The sequence below is a fragment of the Bos indicus x Bos taurus genome, chromosome 1 (genome assembly GCF_003369695.1).
Source record: "Bos indicus x Bos taurus breed Angus x Brahman F1 hybrid chromosome 1, Bos_hybrid_MaternalHap_v2.0, whole genome shotgun sequence".
Lineage (NCBI taxonomy): Eukaryota > Metazoa > Chordata > Mammalia > Artiodactyla > Bovidae > Bos > Bos indicus x Bos taurus.
The window spans coordinates 54,405,258-54,425,306 of record NC_040076.1 but is presented as its reverse complement, the minus strand read 5'-3'; positions in this window follow the sequence as shown (position 1 = coordinate 54,425,306).

Sequence of the window (20,049 nt, the reverse complement as noted above, 5' to 3'; positions counted from 1 at the left end):
GCCATTTCCTTATCCAAGGGATCTTCCCAACCCAGGGATCAAACCAGTGTCTCCTACATAGCAAGTGGATTGTTTACCACTGAGCCACCAAGTGTTTATTGAGGGTGTTAAAATATGGCTAGAAAGCAGATAAGCTGATTAAGATCAAAGAAATGTAGTAGATATATCTTTTGGACAAAGGATATTCTACCTCCAGTGTAGATACTGGGCCTAAAATTAGGAATTCTAATCCTGGTTTCCTGGCTTTTTGAAGTCATTATACTGTTCAAAATTTCAGTTTCTCTATCTCTAAAATAAAGACAGTAGTATTTGTGTGTTCTATAATTTACACAGGAGTAGAGAAGAAAATATCTGGATAATACATTCTCTAAATCTCTTTAAAAGCAAGGGATGATTTATGCAAATCATCATCACCATTATTACTAGACGAAAGAATAAATTTCATTCCAATTTTGATATTCACAGCTTATGTAAATTTAAATTAACAAGAAAAGAACTTCTGAAATTGTAAGTCATTTGGATATCTTTTTTTTAATTTAAATTTATTTATTTTAATTGGAGGCTAATTACTTTACAATATTGTATTGGTTTTGCCATACATCAACATGAATTCGCCACAGGTGTACACGTGTTCCCCATCCTGAAGCCCCCTCCCATCTCCCTCCCCATACCATCCCTCTGGGTCATCCCAGTGCACCAGCCCCAAGCTTCCTGTATCCTGCATCAAACCTGGACTGGCGATTCATTTCTTATATGATATTATACATGTTTCAATGCCATTCTCCCAAATCATTCCACCCTCTCCCTCTCCCACAGAGTCCAAAAGACTGTTCTATACATCTGTGTCTCTTTTGCTGTCTTGCATACAGGGTTATCATTACCATCTTTCTAAATTCCATATATATGCATTAGTATACTGTATTGGTGATCTTATTTCTGGCTTACTTCACTGTATAATCGGCTCCAGTTTCATCCACCTCATTAGAACTGATTCAAATGTATTCTTTTTAATGGCTGAGTAATACTCCATTGTGTATATGTACCACAGCTTGCTTATCCATTCATCTGCTGATGGACATCTAGGTTGCTTCCATGTCCTGGCTATTATAAACAGTGCTGCAATGAACATTGGGGTACACGTGTCTCTTTCAATTCTGGTTTCCTCAGTGTGTATGCCCAGCAGTGGGATTGCTGGGTCATAAGGCAGTTCTATTCTCAGTTTTTTAAGGAATCTCCACACCGTTTTCCATAGTGGCTGTACTAGTTTGCATTCCCACCAACAGTATAAGAGGGTTCCCTTTTCTCCACACCCTTTCCAGCATTTATTGCTTGTGGACTTTTGGATCACAGCCATTCTGACTGGCGTGAAATGGTACCTCATTGTGATTTTGATTTGCATTTCTCTGATAATGAGTGATTTTGAGCATCTTTTCATGTGTTTGTAAGCCATCTGTATGTCTTCTTTGCAGAAATGTCTATTTAGTTCTTTGGCCCATTTTTTGATTGGGTCGTTTATTTTTCTGGAATTGAGTTGCAGGAGTTGCTTGTATATTTTTGAGATTAGTTGTTTGTCTGTTGCTTCATTTGCTATTATTTTCTCCCATTCTGAAGGCTGTCTTTTCACCTTGCTTATAGTCTTTTGTTGTGCAGAAGCTTTTAATTTTAATTAGGTCCGATTTGTTTATTTTTGCTTTTATTTCCAATATTCTGGGAGGTGGGTCCTAGAGGATCCTGCTGTGATGTATGTCAGAGAGTGTTTTGCCTATGTTCTCCTCTAGGAGTTTTATAGTTTCGGTCTTACATTTAGATCTTTAGTCCATTTTGAGTTTATTTTTGTGTATGGTGTTAGAAAGTGTTCTAGTTTCATTCTTTTACAAGTGGTTGACCAGTTTTCCCAGCACCACTTGTTAAAGAGATTGTCTTTTCTCCATTGTATATTCTTGCCTCCTTTGTCAAAGATAAGGTGTCCATAGGTGTGTGGGTTTATCTCTGGGCTTTCTATTTGTTCCATTAATCTATATTTCTGTCTTTGTGCCAGTACCATACTGTCTTGATGACTGTGGCTTTGTAGTAGAGCCTGAAGTCAGGCAGGTCGATTCCTCCAGTTCCATTCTTCTTTCTCAAGATTGCTTTGGCTATTCGAGGTTTTTTGTATTTCCATACAAATTGTGAAATTATTTTATGCAGTACGTCTGGTTGCAGAGAGAAGCAGGAGAGTGTGTGTGTGTGCACATGCTCGAATGTGTGTTAATGCTGAGTGGCACAAAGAACCAGTCATCTGGGAAGATCCACCCGATAGCACCTTCACTACAGTTCTCTGGTATCCAGGTATTGCTCAGGATCCTGTCTACCTACCTTATGCTGTAATGCGACCCTGAATCCCAAGACTTGCTATTTTTAGTGTCTTTATTTAGTTATACCTCCAGGTGTATTTTGTGTGGCTAATTTCTAATCTAGATGACTAAACAAATCACTCTGAGAGATACAATTGTGTTTTCAAGGTGATGAAAACAAAAGCAGAGGCCAGGTTTTATATTCATCTCCTATCTCCCATCAACACCTAATGCAATGTCTGGCACCCAATAAATGTTTGCTGAAAGGAAATTAAATACTAACCAGAGATTGAGATTGTGAGTATGGAGGGGAAAGGCAGCTGATGGTGGGGGCCAGAATCCCAACTAGGAAAACTGCTTTTGTGTTCATTCAATTTCTGTTTAAATCTGCAGACTGACTGATAGACAACTTAACAGCAGACTGCAACCAGAAAGAGATCTTTTCTGCCTGTTTTCCATTAGGCAGAAACTAAAAACCACTGAGACTTCCCCAACAGATTCTGATCACGGAGATTCCCGAACAAAGGATGTGGGACACAGTGTCTTCCTGTGAGTCCCAAATACCTGATATTTATCAAAGCTGCACCTTCAAAATCCCATCCACCCCTGCTGCCATCACCTCCTTTTAGTGCTAATCACACTATCATGAGTCCAAAAGTAAAGAAAACCAATAAAAGAGTCTAGGGTTGCTAATCTATATAAAAGTCCTAAACAAAGCAAATACAGTTAATACCATGTCTTATTAAATTCATCCCTTCCTTACCAGAGTGATAAAAGTGATAGGATCTATAAGACTGAATTCATTTTACACACCACTATTCAAACTAAGCCTCCCTGTGGTTCAGGGAACAAAGAATCCTGCAATGGGAAAAACAGGGGTCCTGCTTTTTATTCCCTAACTCTCCTGTTCTAGCTGGTCAAAGCAAAAGCCATTAATCTAATACTCTGCACTATATTCAGTGACACAGCATCGTAAAGCAATTGGTGGTCTGGCCAACTAGCTATTAAAAAACATTCAGTCTTTTTAGCTTTAGAATCTTCTCGCATACACATCATGACCACCGAGAAAGCATCAGCAAAAGGTAATAACTGGGCTGAGAGAACTTCTATTTTGTATCTCTGGCTTAGTCTTGAATTTAGCTAAAGCTCTTTGAAAAGTTTTAATACTTTGAAAGGTGAATTTTCTCTCCCTTATGGAGCTATCCCAATCAGTATTATTTTAACCTTTAAGTCATTTTCAAAAGAGTTACAATAAATCTGTCTATTAAAGCAAGGTCAAACTTTTTCCCAGTATTGACTATGAATCAATGTGTACAAAAGAGTACAGATGGGATAGTTATAAGTTATTATACAGAAAAACATCAGTATTATTCCAAACAGTAAATTTTCAAGACACTATTATGTATGAGACTTCTAAAAATTTTTCAACTTCCTTAAAAGTGTATGTCCTTGGTCAGTCAGCCATGTCTGACTCTATGTGACCCTATGAACCACAGCCCACCAGACTCCTCTGTCCATGGGATTCTCCAGGCAAAAATAATGGAGTGGATTGTCATGCCCTCCTCCAGGAGATCTTCCCAATCCAGGGATCAAACCCAAGTCTCTTGCATTGCAAGCAGATTCTTTACTGTCTGAGCCACCAGGGAAGCCCTTAAAAGTGAAAGGAAATCCTTAAAAGCATCCCTGTCATATTCACTTGACTCCTTAAATTAAGTGTAATAAAGCTGAAATTAACCTTTTGCTAATTACCAATTATTGTGATGTGCTAAAGGTATGCTCACAGAAGCAGAAGAAAAAGGACAGGAATAAACATAATGTATATCAGAGATCCAGAGGTACTGACCCCAAGAGAACCACGACTGCAGTACCAGTTTTTCCATTCATTCATTAATGATTATTTACCTTCATATTACTTTTACAACTGTGTGTAAAATTCAAATGTGAGTTCCTGACAGAGAGGGAGAAGGGGATGGGAAAAGGGGGAGGGAAAGAAATGAGTGATACAGTATCCATTATTTAGTGAAAGACATTTTGAGAAAGACAGTTAGTGAACTACCATTTTTTCTAAGGAAAAAAAGTTTATTTATTGGAAAAATTAAAAAAAAAAAAAAGAAAAGTATATTGGAATCCAAGCAAAGGATCAATATGGAAGAATAGTGATGTTACTGCAGGGAAGATAAACACCCCCATCCAAGTGGAAGATGTCCAGAACCCAAGCAGACTACGGAAAAAGAGTAAAGCTGTATTTATAAAACTGGGACTCACCAGCAGAGATGTGAGAAACTACACTCATCACACTCATCACAGGGGTAAATGTAAAGAGTATAGCAGCAACTTAAGGGTTGGCTTTTACAATTAACTAGCTTCATCAATTCCTTTCTTGGTCATTGCCATTTATCTTCATTGGCAGTGGTCCCAAACCTCTCTGGTACCAGGAACCAGTTTAGTGGAAGATAATTTTTCCAGGGAGCAGAGTTGGAGGTGTGGTTTTGGGATAACTCGAGCACATTACCTTTATTGTGCATTTTGTTTCTATTATTATTACATCAGGTCCACCACAGATCAACAGACATTAAATCCTGGAGGTTAGGGACCCCCCTGCTTTTTGGTACTCAGTGTTCAAACATTTGCTGATCTGTTGTTTTCCAGATTCTGTGGAGCACTGGAAAAGCACTGGTGAAAAAACTGAATGGTTCTAGTTTTCAAAGAGTTTCCAGTATGGTGAGGATGACAAATGTAAAATACACCATTGCTATGGAACCCCAGAAGGACAAGAGCAAGTACAGCAGAAGGTCAGGAAAGCTTCCTGGAGGAAGTGAATGCAAACTGAGTTCTAAGTGAGGAGTAAGAGCCCCAAATAAGGGGAGTTAAGTTTCAGAATGGATGAAGGCAGTGCTGCCCAGAAAGAGGAAACAAGGTAAAAAAGACACAAAAGTATAAAACACCAAGTATTAATATTTGTGTAGGAGAGGGTAGATGCATAAAACAAGGAGGATTGCAAGCAATTCATTATTCCTAAAGCTTTGAGTCAGGAAATGGAAGCATATGTGAGATACTGGACTAAATCATTGAGGGGTTTGTATGCCCCACTGAGAAAGCTGTATCAACAGATATATAACTTCAGCCATGATACAGGCTGAACTAGATGGGTAAAGATAAGAGCAAGGAAAACAGGAAGATACTAAGGCCCAAAGGAAAGCTGTGACAATGGTGATGGGGATACAGGGCAGCAATGTGTTCAGGAACAAAATCTATGAACTTACAGCAGATGCTGACTGCAGCCATGAAATGAAAAGATGCTTACTCCTTGGAAGAAAAGTTATGACCAATATAGATAGTATATTAAAAAGCAGAGACATTACTTTGCCAACAAAGGTCCGTCTAGTCAAGACTATGGCTTTTCCAGTGGTCATGTATGGATGTGAGAGTTGGACTATAAAGAAAGCTGAGCACCAAGGAATTGATGCTTTTGAACTGTGGTGTTGGAGAAGACTCTTGAGAGTCCCATGGACAGCAAGGAGATCCAACCAGGCCATCCTAAAGGATATCAGTCCTGAATATTCATTGGAAGGACTGATGTTGAAGCTGAAACTCCAATACTTTGGCCACCTGATACAAAGAACTGACTCATTTGAAAAGACCCTGATGCTAGGAAAGATTGAACGTGGGAAGATAAGGGGATAACAGAGGATGAGATGGTTGGATTGCATCACCAACTCAATGGGCATGAGTTTGAGTAAACTCTGGAAGTTGATGTTGGACAGGGAGGCCTAGCGTACTGCAGTCTATGGGGTTGCAAAGAGTCAGGCACGACTGAGTGACTGAACTGACAGAACTGACTACTTAATGTTGAAGGAAATTTGAAGGAGAAGCTAAGAATGGCTACAGAATTTCAGGCTGAATCACTATTTAAATGTCTATGTGATTAGCTGAAATAAAGAATTCAGAAGAAGTAGGTTTGTTGATATTGTCTTAGGATGACAGAGGCAAAAGATAAGATGCTATGGAAAAATCTAAACAAACTTTTTGGCCAACATAGTATAACGAACTCTAGAAAATAAAAGTTAAATGATGTAATGGTTTATTTGTGCTGATTCCTATGGCATTTCTACATGATGAATCCAGTAGCAGTTCTTTAATAGCATAAATTTTGTGATTTTCTTTTTGTAGCTTTCCCTCTAATGAACTTAATATATTTCTCAGGCATTATAGTCATTCTGTAAAGTCTGTAGATGGTTTTTCCACTGTTGTCTAAGTTCTTAACTATGTATTAAGTGGCTTTCTTGGTGGCTCAGATGGTAACAAATCTGCCTGCAATGCAGGAAACTTGGGTTCAATCCCTGATTTGGGAAGATCCCCTGGAGAAGGGAATGTCTACCCACTCCAGGATTCTTGCCTGGAGAATTCCATGGACAGAGGAGCCTAGCAGGCTTCAGTCCATGAGGTCACAAAGAGTTAGACAGGACTGAGCAGCTAACACACAAGGTCCTTGAGAATCCCTTGGGCTGCAAGGAGATCAAACCAGCCAATCCTAAAGGAAATAAGTCTTGAATATTCATTAGAAGAACTGATGCTGAAGCTCCAGTACTTTGGCCACCTGATGCAAAGAGCCAATTCATTAGAAAAGACTCTGATGCTGGAAAAGATTGAAGGCAAAAGGACAAGGGGACAACAGAGGATGAGATGGTTGAGTGGCATCACTGACTCAATGAACATGAGTTTGAGCAACCTCCAGAAAATGTTAAAGGACAGAGAAGCCAGGCAATCTGTAGTCCATGGGGTCACAAAGAGTCAGACACAATTGAGCAATTGAGCAACTGATAACCTAAACCAACTGTATTCAAGAAAAGGGAATATTGGTTTTATTTTCTCCTAATCTCTGGGAAAAAATTTCCATCTGTCTGTCTAACTGTCTTTGTTCATCAACATCCTTATTCATCCAAGCATCTTTACCCTATCAATTTTCATATTCTGACTTTGTATTATTACTTAAAGATGTCATAAATATTTTTTAAGTGATAGTTATTCTTCAGAATTTGCAGATGATGAACAACAGGTCATATTTTAGTAGAGCAGGTAAATATACTATTGCTGTTTTTTTGTTCTGGTATTTCATGATAAAATGAAAAAGAGTAGAGAAGGGAGTAGACAGACTATCAACTCTCATGAGCTGGTAGAAGTATTAAGGAAGGCAGTGCTAGGTGAGCTTTTTCAGAGGTGATGATAAAGAGTGCCCAATGCTATTGAAAATTAGTCCTCATGCCATCTTTAATATATATTTCATAGGTCTGATTGCTATTTCACATTTAAAATACATTTTTAAACTTACTAGAGTGTGTTTTTTTTTTTAATATATACAATAAACTGTGGGAAAATCTGAAAGAGATGGGAATATCAGACCACCTGATCTGCCTCTTGAGAAACCTATATGCAGGTCAGGAAGCAATAGTTAGAACTAGACATGGATCAACAGACTGGTTCCAAATAGGAAAAGGACTACATCAAGGCTATATATTGTCACCCTGCTTATTTAACTTATATGCAGAGTACATCATGAAAAACCCTGGGCTAGAAGAAGCACAAGCTGGAATCAAGATTGCCAGGAGAAATATCAATAACCTCAGATATGCAGATGACACTACCCTTATGGCAGAAAGTGAAGAGGAACTCAAAAGCCTCTTGATGAAGGTGAAAGTTGAGAGTGAAAAAGTTGGCTTAAAGCTCAACATTCAGAAAACAAAGATCATGGAATCTGGTCCCATAACTTCATGGGTAATAGATGGGGAAACAGTGGAAACAGTATCAGACTTTATTTTTCTGGGCTCCAAAATCACTGCAGATGGTGACTGCAGCCATGAAATTAAAAGATGCTTACTCCTTGGAAGGAAAGTTATGACCAACCTGGATAGCATATTCAAAAGCAGAGACATTACTTTGCCAACAAAGCTCCATCTAGTCAAGTCTATGGTTTTTCCAGTAGTCATGTATAGATGTGAGAGTTGGACTATGAAGAAAGCTGAGCGCCGAAGAATTGATGCTTTTGAACTGTGGTGTTGGAGAAGACTCTTGAGAGTCCCTTGGACTGCCTGGAGATCCAACCAGTCCATCCTAAAGGAGATCGTTTCTGGGTGTTCATTGAAAGGACTGATGCTGAAGCTGAAACTCCAAAACTTTGGCCACCTCATGGGAAGAGTTGACTCATGGAAAAGACCCTGATGCTGGGAGGGATTGGGGGCAGGAGGAGAAGGGGACGATAGAGGATGAGATGGCTGGATGGCATCACCGACTCGATACACATGAGTTTGGGTGAACTCTGAGAGTTGGTGATGGACAGGGAGGCCTGATGTGCTGCGATTCATGGGGTCGCAAAGAGTTGGACACGACTGAGCTACTGAACTGAATCTCTTTCTGGCTTGTAACAGTTGGATGTAATACAAAGTAAAATAATAAAATACTGGTCTTAAATACCTACTCATAATTTATATACATTTTTTCCTATCAAAGTTTCTTTGCAGATGAAAATTATTTTGCTTATTTTGAGGAATTAAAAATCAGCTCTGGTTTAAGTTCCAGCTCTAAAATAGAAAGATGTATCTAGGTCAGACCTGGTAAACATTTAGCTGTCATTGACTATGTTGCAAATAATGGTTTTGTTAAAGATATAAAATTGAAACACTTCATAATGGTATTTAGTGAAACTTTAGCATTACCTTTGTTTTTAGCCTACAGATATTTGCTTTAGAAACTAAATAATAGAAAAGAGAGAGAGCACAAAGCAAATAACCTTATTTGGTATTACTTCTGAAAAGCTATCAAAATCTTATTTTTAAAATTGGCAAAATCTTTTTTAAGCTTAGAAAATCTCTGTTGATGTTTATTGAAATACTACAGCTAAAATCAATAAATTTCTTATGAGGTACTGCAGGAAACACTCGGGGAATTTATGGAGGAATTTTTCTGAATTTGGGAAGGAGTGTTGGCTATTATGAATTGACGCAAATATAGAACTGTAATTAGTTTCTGATTCCTGTTTCTATTTCTTCTACTGTAGGTCAAGAGCTGATTCTTTATAGTACTCTGGAGTCCAGGGACACAGTGACAAATTCTTTTAGACAACAGCTGCTGTGGGTTATAGCAATAGTAATGGCAATGCCCACACGAACAATTTCACCCACTGTTCTTCTTTCTTATGTGAAACTAATAATGGAAACACATTTTAAAAAATCAAATATGATTATGGTCCATTTACTAGCTATTCATGCAGATCATTCCAAACTGTATTTTCTGATTGAATGGCTATTCCATGAGGAAGGAAGGGAAGAAGGAAGGAAGAAGAAAAAAGGGAGGGAGGGTGTGAACCAGCCCTATAAAATTGCATCGATGCTTTGAACTGGTATTACAAACAGGCAGAATTGGATCATTATAAAGAAATCAGAACAGGAACCCTAGTTAGCATTTCTTTTTATATCTAGTATGAGAAAAACAAACATATTCAGATATCCAGACAGTTGGACCATGAGTGCCATGGAAATTGTCATCAGTTTATAGAGCTTCAGAAATTAAAAAGAACTAAAGAAATGACAAGAAGTGTGGGGTACAGAGAAAACACTGTAATCAATGGGAATTAAAAACGAGCCCTATGAGGACCAGCGAAAGTTAAAACTGTCATCACAGGGAGTACAGCAGCCATTCAACCTTTTAACAAATACATATTAAATACTTCCTGCATGCCAGAGACCATCCTAATGTTAGGAATTCAACAGTGAACTATACAAAGTCATTGTTCCCAGGAACTTAATCTAATGGAGTAAGCCCAATGCAACTGGTAAATAAATAGATATATAATATAGATTTTAGGCATTTTAAGTGTTATGAAGAAAAACAGATACATTAAGGAACTGAAGAAGAACTGAGGCAGATTTTAAGTGAAACGATTAAAAAGGCCTCTTTGATGAGATGAGACTAGGGGCAGATTTGAATGAAACAAGGGATGGATCTATGCAAAGATGAAGGGGAAGAGAATTCCAATAAGAGGGAAGAGGATGTATACAGTCCTGGACAGGCAGGAAGGAATCTGGTAGGAGAGGACATCAAAGATAGAGTATGGAGCATCTGTCATTTATTCTAAGAATGATGGAAATCCACTGGAGAGTTTTGAAGAAGGGGAGACTGATTGATCATGATGAGATTGATCTGTTTTCTGAATGAGGAATGCATTTTTAGAAAGACAAGAGTGAAAGAGGGAAACCAGTTAGATAGTTACTGCAGAAATCAGGGAGACAAATAATGGCTTGAACTAGAAAGGTGGTGATGGAGCTATGGTGAGACATGACTGGATTCTGGATATATCTTGGGGATGGAGTTCACTTCTGAACATGTTAAATTTGGATGAAATTAAAATGATGATGATGCCATATGAGATATTGCAATACAATCATCATACTTCACTTATTTTTCATCCTAAGCACACAGCTAAACTGCACTTCCTAATTCTTCCTGCAGTCAGGTGGGGTCATGTGACTGAATACCCATCAATGGGATGAAGACACAGCTGATATACAGCACTTCTAGTCTTAGCTCTGAAAACGGTTCTACATACTCTTCCATGTGCAGGCTCTCTTTCCTCATCTACCAGAGGCTGCAGAGGACTGCCTCAAAGACTCTAAGAAAAGGAGTGGACTGCATATGATTTTGGTATTAATAGCCATAATAACAATGATGATAATAAACATTTTCATGGCTACTGTAAGGTATTGTTTTATTTGATACTTCTGATGGCATTATGAGGAACATAGCATCATTATCCTCATTTTATAGATGAAGTTATCTTTGTGACAATGTCTGGCAGACAGTTTCTAGATGCAGAATGTAAGCAGTGGAGCACACTACTCCACTGTGGCTTGGAGCACAAGTGGCTTCGAGCTTGAACCACAGAAGCACACAGATGTGAGCTCTGATCCTGGTTCCAGTGCTATGATCTTATGCATATTATTTAACTTTTCTAGTTCTCAGGGATTTTTGTACCTGTAAAATGAGTACAATAATATTTACATAAGTTGTGAGGATGGAATGATTTTTAAGCATACTGTACATTATTTGCCACAATTGCTGTATAAATAATAACTGATATTGTTATTGTTATTTTATAAATTGGAGATGCCGTTAAGAACAAAGCAAAAACTGAACGATAAGATTTAGGCCAAAATGACATAACTAAGAAGTCACTTGACTATATGACCTTAAAATAACGCTGTCCCACAGGGAAGTATCAGCTCGAAGCATATGACATGGACTCATGAGAATCAGGGAAACAGGAACACATATGCTTCCAGGTGGCAACCTAACAGTTTCCTATTTCTGCCACTTAAGAAAAAAAAAGCTTGTCTTAATTTGGTTTCCCCAAAGAGAGGACCCTGAGATGAGGATTCAGCTTATTGGGGAAATGATCTCAGGAAGCAGAAGGTGAGAAAGGAATGGGAAGTAACCTAATAAAATGTAAGTTGCTGAGCTGGTTCTACCATATGCAAATGAACTCAATCCCAATGAAGAACCTCTACAGAATGGTGTGGTCTGCTCCCAGGATTATCTATCCAAAAGAGAGAGTCTGAGGAGTTCATCTTTCATGTTACTGGCTGAGATTTGCTGCTCAGAGTTTAATGCCTCCTTCCAGGCTCTCTACCTCAGTACTTTCAGAATGCCCTGTGTTTGGGGTGAGTGACCTACCAGACTTCACAAACAGTCCTGAAGTAGGGATGTGGAGAAGGCAGGCAGGAACTTGGAATGCAATGTGGTCAGCACACAAATGAGCTGCCAACCAGGGCCACAGCCAATGTCAGGGTTGTGCCAAAAGACAAGTTTTGGGTGGATGTGGAAAATCAGCTTCTCCTTAGGATCATCTGTCTCTAAGTATAAAACTTTTCATACTCAACACCATACCAATAATAGGTGAAAGATAATGAGACTCAGTGAGTTGGATCCAAGAGGAAACTAGTAATTCACTTAGATCCAGACTTCTGAATGCCTTTGCACAAGAAGGTGGAAGTTGTGCCATATCAGAAAGATTCCTTAATCATATACATTTTGGAAATCTTAACTTAAAAGTGTTAAACAGCTACCACTGGTCTGGAATTTTTCTCATTCTTCACTATGGGAATAAGTTACAGTGACTATTCAAAGGGATATACAGCATTTGGCATTTTAAAAATTTACTTAAATACTTGTTAACTTTTCATGATACCCTATTGACGTTTCCCAGAACAGTGTTTTGAAGAATCTAATTGAGGAAGTGTTCAATAGAACTGTATGGTCTGACAGAATACTAAAGATAACATTCCTTATGATGTAAGTGGAAGGAGTTCTAAGAGACTCACTACAAAATTATTAGGCTTGATAAAGCTAGTCTCTGGAAACAGGGGCTTCTGTCCTACAACCACCTCAGAAGAGGACACCTTTCTACTTTCCTGTTTAGGTTTGGCCTGGGTGTGAGGGGTGTGGAGAACGCATGCATGGAGGCTACTGCTTTACTCTTAACCTCTCTCTTCTTCTTCACTTAGGCTTTAACTCAACACCGGAGCTGATGACTCTCAAATTTTCACCTTGCCAGAATCTCTTGAGGTGTATGGGAATCAGACTGCCCCTTACTCCAGGAATTCAATTCTCTTTAGATCAGTTTTTAAATAAATATAATAAGGTTTGAAATGATACAAAATGTGAAAATGAGACAAAGTAAAAAAGACCAGAAGGTTCTAACAGAGAGTCTAAAGAGGACTTTAAAATGTAATTCAGCTTGGAAAACAGATAATTAATACAATGAAGAGAAATTGAGCAATATGCTAAGTTTCAAATATCAGAAGAAACTTCAGCTTAGTTCAATTCAGTCACTCAGTTGTGTCCGACTCTTTGTGACTCCATGAGTCACAGCACGCCAGGCCTCCCTGTCCATCAACAACTCCCAAAGTTTACCCCAACTCATGTCCATCCAGTTGGTGATGCCATCCAACCGTCTCATCCTCTGTAGTCCCCTTCTCCTCCTGCCCCCAATCCCTCCCAGAATCAGGGTCTTTTCCAATGAGTCAACTCTTCACATAAGGTGGCCAAAGTATTGGAGTTTCAGTCTCATCATCAGTCCTTCCAATGAACACCCAGGACTGATCTCCTTCAGAATGGACTGGTTGGATCTCCTTGCAGTCCAAGAGACTTTCAAGAGTCTTCTCCAACACCACAGTTCAAAAGCATTAATTATTTGGCACTCAGCTTTCTTCACAGTCCAACTCTCATATCCATACATGACCACTGGAAAAACCATAGACTTGATTAGATGGAGCTTTGTTGGCAAAGTAATGTCTCTGCTTTTTAATATGCTATCTAGGTTGGTCATTGGAGAAGGCAGTGGCACCGTACTCCAGTACTCTTGCCTGGAAAATCCCATGGACGGAGGAGCCTGGTAGGCTGCAGTCCATGGGGTCGTTTAGAGTCTGACACGACTGAGCGGCTTCACTTTCACTTTCCACTTTCATGCATTGGAGAAGGAAATGGCAACCCACTCCAGTGTTCTTGCCTGGAGAATCTCAGGGATGGAGGAGCCTGGTGGGCTGTCATCTATGGGGTCACACAGGGTCGGACACGACTGAAGCGACTTAGCAGTAGCAGTGTACTTCTTCCAGCCCAGCATTTCTCATGATGTACTCTGCATAGAAGTTAAATAAGCAGTGTGACAATATACAGCCTTGACATACTCCTTTTCCTATTTGGAACAGTCTGTTTTTCCATGTCCAGTTCTAACTATTGCTTCTTGACCTGCATATAGGTTTCTCAAGAGGCAGGTCAGGTGGTCTGGTATTCCCATCTCTTTCAGAATTTCCCACAGTTTATTGTGATAGATATCAGTAAAATTAAAGAGAAATGTGTGTGTAGCAAAGGAATAATAGAAACAGTTTACAGCTTGATACGAAAATTCTTCACCAAGGTTACTTTGACCACTGTGAAAGGAATAACATAATGAAGAACATTTGTGTGATTGGACGTTCTGTGTTAATGATCAAGCTAAATAAACAACTTTGAGATTATAACTATATGGAATAGTCATGCAGCTTAAGCTCATGTGTCCATACATTTGTCAATAACATCAGTTCTGGTAGGGAAAAATCACTTACAATTTAATGCAACTTAAATAAACAATGGAAGTCTAAATTAGCAAGGTAGAGCCTAAAATCAAGGAGAAAAGCAAATTATAACAAAGCACGGTATTTGAAACCTGGTCAAGGAACAGGTCTAGAAGGAACCTTGGAAGTCTGAAAATAAAGGATTCTATGCTATCTAGAAACCTTTCAGTGAGGATCAAGTTTTTTTTGTTGTTGCTGTTTTTTGTTTCTTGGTTTTTGTTTTTTAGCGTGTTTCAACTAAATGAAAGCCCGTTATGAAAACAATTGAGGACAAACCTCATCACCATTATTTCTACCACCTGGAATGCTATTCCTTCCTAATCTGACAAAAAGCCAACATCCCTGGTGCTTTGGTGCTACCTTCTCAGCAGCCCTGAACTTGGCTTCCACTGCTCTCAGAGGTCTCTCCCCTCTATCACAGAACTTAACTATTTTTCATTTTTCTCATTAAGTTATTTAACTACTTAAACACAGGGACTGTAGGTTTTCACCTTTTGCACATCTGGGAATCAATACAGACTTAAGGCTCTTAGAAAGTGAAAGTGAAGTCGCTCAGTCGTGTCTGACTCTTAGCGACCTCATGGACTACAGCCCACCAGGCCTTCCGTCCATGGGATTTTTCAGGCAAGAGTACTGGAGTGGGGTGGCTCTTAGTAGGTATTTAATAACTGATAAGTGACAGAGTAAAAGAATAATGGATGTACAATTTAGTGGCGATTGGAATTAAAGTTAGACTTTGGGAAACATGTGAGAGATACTAGCTTTTGAAACAGAATCAATTAAGCTAATTTAAGTCCAAACCTTTACTTCCCTTTACAAGCCCTTTACTTCCCTGGTGGCTCAGACAGTAAAGCGTCTGCCTACAATGCAGGAGACTTGGGTTCAATCCCTGGGTTGGGAAGATCTCCTGGACAAGGCACTGGTACCCCACTCCAGTACTCTTGCCTGGAAAATCCCATAGACGGAGGAGCCTGGTAGGCTACAGTCCATGGGGTTGCGAAGAGTTGGACATGACTGAGCATCTTCACTTTCACTTTCAAGTCCAAACCTTAGTTTTGACCTAGGCACCCAGAATAACTTTGTTTTATTTATTTCACTTGAAATACCAAAAAAATCTTTAAAATTGCTAATAGATTGTTCATCATTTCCATACCTTTTGAAAATTCACACTTTGGATATTTTAGAGCTTAAATTGGAAATAACCTTTTAATATTTCAATATTTGCTAATTTTTTAAAGTCAGGTATTTTTCTTCTAATGACCTTTGATATACTAATAAAAAATTAATCTCTGATAAAAGGCCTTCCTGGAAGGGGAGTAACACACAGTGGTTAAGCATGTGGCCTCTAGGGAGACTGTCTGGGTTTAAACCGGGGACTACCATCTAATGGCTGTTTGATTTTTGACTAATTATTTAGCTTCTTTATGTTCTCACTTTTTTTCACCTGAAAAGCAAAAATAATAATGATGCCTGATAAAGGTTTTATAAGAATGAAATTAAGCAATACACATGCTGGCAGAAATAATCAATAACCAATCTATATAAAGAACAGAAGAGAGTTGTATTCAAGCCAAACTGAAGATTATAGCCCAGGAGACAGCCTCTAGGATAGCTCTAAGGAACTATTCCAAAGAAGCATGGTTTTCAGCACAGTTTTTTTTTTTTTTTTTTCTTTTTTGGTGGGGTAGGGGAGAGGGTACCAAAGAGAGGTACTTTTAATTTAATGCTCCTTAGTGTAAAGACCAAACAGTCTGCAATTTAATATTTTTATTTTTCATCCAAACCATTCTTTTCAAGTACAGAAGCCAAATCATTGTTTTTAACAATCATTACTTTAAGATTAAGAAAAGAGAAGTGAGTTGCCAAGTTGGAAATTCCAAATGTACAAAAGAGATAAACTACAAATGAACACTTAAAGGATAAAATGTTTACTGGCTCAATTTTCTTACTTAGAACAACAGACAATAGACAGTTCCTGGAACATCTTGCCTTGAAGAGCTGTGGTAGACATAGAGAACACAACCTCTGTTTCTACATCCATGTGACAGACGCCTTTCAAGAAGGCAAAGTCGTGAGGTCTAATCATTAATCTCACGTCCACACAGTCTTGTATCTTGTCAGAACAAAGAATATCAAACATGATGGGGTACATCACTTCAAAGTTCCTCAGCCCTTCAAAAAAGACAGATAGGCATGCACACAGCAAATCAGCATAGTCTGGGTGCTGGGGAAGGGAACTTTATATAGAAGTACTAGCACTGACATTCCACCAAAGGAGGCATTTATCACTATTCTATAAGCATTTTATCATCCATCTTGGTGTCATTAGAAACATAACATAAAAGGGAAAAGACATTCATCTAGTATTTGAAACTTAGATCAAAAAAAAAAAAAAAATCACCTCCATCACAAAACAGAAGTAGGTTGTCAGTTTTTCTATTGTGACTTTCACTGCCTTTCATTTCTAAAATGAGGATGTCTGTTTATTTTCAATCAAGTTTACAGAGTTCTCATAAGAATCAAATGAGATAACATAAAAAAATAAGGCTTGAAAATGTAAGGTGTCAGTATAGTAGAATAGGAGGAACAACAATCTTCAAGTCAGAGTGACCAGGGTTTTTGATGACATTCTGACCCTGTAGAGGAGGATGGGACTAAAACTGAGCAAGTTTCCAAATCATGGAAGCCTCCTTCATAAAAAGGGAAATTAAATAGCTTCCTCTTGGAGTTTCATGATGCTTAAATGTTAAATACTGGAAGCACCAAAGTTCCTGGAACTTAGAATGCATCCACTAGGAGCTGATTGTCTCTTCCTCCAAAACAAATTAAACAGTCATGCAAACATTAAATATATTTTTCATTATGCAAATATGCCAAGGGTACAAATGCATGGCCTTTAGTTACATAATGTGTTTTATTTTGCTACATTATGTAAAATAATCATCCTTTGAGTCATTCTTTTTCTTCTTAAGCCTTTGACTTATCTGGTCATGTTTTCTGGGCAAAACAGAAAACCTAATATTTTTAGTTTTTGCTTTTTTCTGTAAACACACACTAAATAATTCTATCACTCCTTTTCAGCTTCCACATTTCCTTCTATTTCAGTGTTTTTCTTTAACTCATAGAATAAAACTTTTCTATATAATGTTTTAGAAATTGTACCCATAATACCTCAAGGATCTCTTATCTCTTGTCATATCATTTGTTAAAACTATCTTTCAGTTGCAAAGCATGTTGGATTCCTTTTCCTTCATTCCTTTAGTGAGATCTTATTTTTTCCCTGCTATATAGACTTTTGGTGCAGTACCAGGTAAAGAGAATGCAAATTTTAGTATTTTCTTGAATAAGAGTTCTCAAACTTAAAATATGAAATTCATTACTTTTTATTCCTATAGAGATATTCAAAGTAGTGGTCATGATTTATCCTTCTTTGCAACAGGCAAATCTTTTCTTTTTTATAATTTTTCAAATATAGCAGCATATACACATGCTGTGTTCTATTGAAAAAAAAACATGGTATCAATTTGGTTTATTCTGTTGATTTTGTAAGTGTATCACACTATATGTGATATGTATTCAAAAATACAATATGCTTTTCAAAAACACCTTCTTTGTTTCATAGCTAACCTTGTTGATATCATGCATATCACACCAGGAATATTCTTTTGTCTCTCTATATGAACCTTTGTGTAACCTTCAGTAGCTATGCATATCAAGGAGGTAAAATAACCTACTTAGCAGAAGGCTGTATGCCTTTCTAGTCTGCAATCTCTCTCATTCTCTTTGAAAAGTTTCATTTAAATTTCTATATTAATGATGTTTGTGTGTAGGCGTCTTTTTTCAATTTCAGGGCAGCTGAATGAACTTCCTTAAAGGTACTAAAACTCAAGTGCACCTGAATTAAGGACATTGGTAAATACAGTATGAATAGAATTTATGAAAAGGCTTTTACCCAGGCTTGAAAACTACACCTTTGATTCAAGATGTTGTGTCATGAATCTATGTCCCTACTGATACTAGGAGAGATAAAGTCCTCTATATTCCTACACTGAAATGAGCTAAGTGAATTTTGTAATGTTACACATCCATACCATCCATTAATATCTTCCATACATGCATGTGTGTGCAGTCACTTCAGTCATATCTGACTCTGTAATCCCATGGACTGTAGCCCACCAGTCTCCTCTGTCTACGAGATTTCCCAAGCAAGAATACTGGAGTGGGTTGCCATTTCCTCCTCCAGGAGATCTTCCCAACCTAGGGATTGAACTCACATCTCTTACAGCTCCTGCATTGGCAGACAGATACTTTACCACTGAGCCACCTGGGAAGCCCCCTACATTCCATACATATTTGGTTCAAACTGCACATAGCGGCCATTTCTAATTACTATTACTTAATAAAAAACACTTTTATAATTATGCATTAACTTCCCAATCATGATTACAGTCACTGGTACTGAGCAAGAACATTAAAAATCCAAGACTAGGCCCTGGAGTCCTGATTAGAATTGTACAGATAAACTTACAGGTTGGAGAGCAGACACAAGCCAAGTCTGTGTGCCATATTTTAATGGAAGTTTGCAGTAATCCATGCGAGAATGACCAATATTTCTCAAGTTCTTCTGGAACTAATGGTCTATTGCATTTTGTATTTAGAGTTATCCTAAATCATACATTTGGGGTATGCCAGTGCAAATATAAAATGTGGACATTTCAAAGACAGGGAATCAGTTTACATAAGACAAATAAAACAACTTCAAATTCATTTATTATATCTTTAAATAAAAGTTAGCTTTGGAATCTTCACTGGGCACCACAGAGAGTCTCTAGGTCCACACAGAGGTTATTAGTATAAACAGGCCAGTTAGCCACAACCAACTTGAGTTTCTGTATTGCACACGTGGTAACTACTGCTATAGCATGTGATATATTCCAGGAGACAGGACCATTAAGAATAATAGGGATTACTGAATTTTGGACATCTCCACTTCAAGGAAAAGACTTTCTCCAAGTCTGTGAATACCTTCGACAACAGTCACATGTGATGCCTCTTCTTCATCTGATGACAACTACCAACCCTAAAATGGACTGGTGCAACACTTTGCATTTTAACTATGGACATAATGTGACTTTTAATTTTGATTCTGATTGTTTTGTTCTTGCTGTTTGCTCCCTGCCTCTGTAACTGTATAACTGGATTTGTTTCTAGCCGCATGAAAGCTTTTAAGTTACAAATGGTTGCTCAAACTCCTGCTACGCTGTAGTTTCCTCCAACTACTATTTGGGGCCCCGGGATCAGATATCCTCAATATGAGGATTAGGAGAATATGTTGCCTCACCAATTTAGGGACAACGCCCCTTGTCAGCTCAGAAGCAGTTATAGGACAAGAATGACGCCCCTTTTCCCTAGGCAACATAATTCTCCTAAAAGAAAAGGGGGGGAATGAAAGAGTCAAATCCTAGGCAGGTTGATAAGGAGTCTAGGGGTCCCCAAGGAGAGAGGGGTCTGGAATTCTCAAGGAGGAAGAAAGGACAAACTTTTTTTCCTTCTCT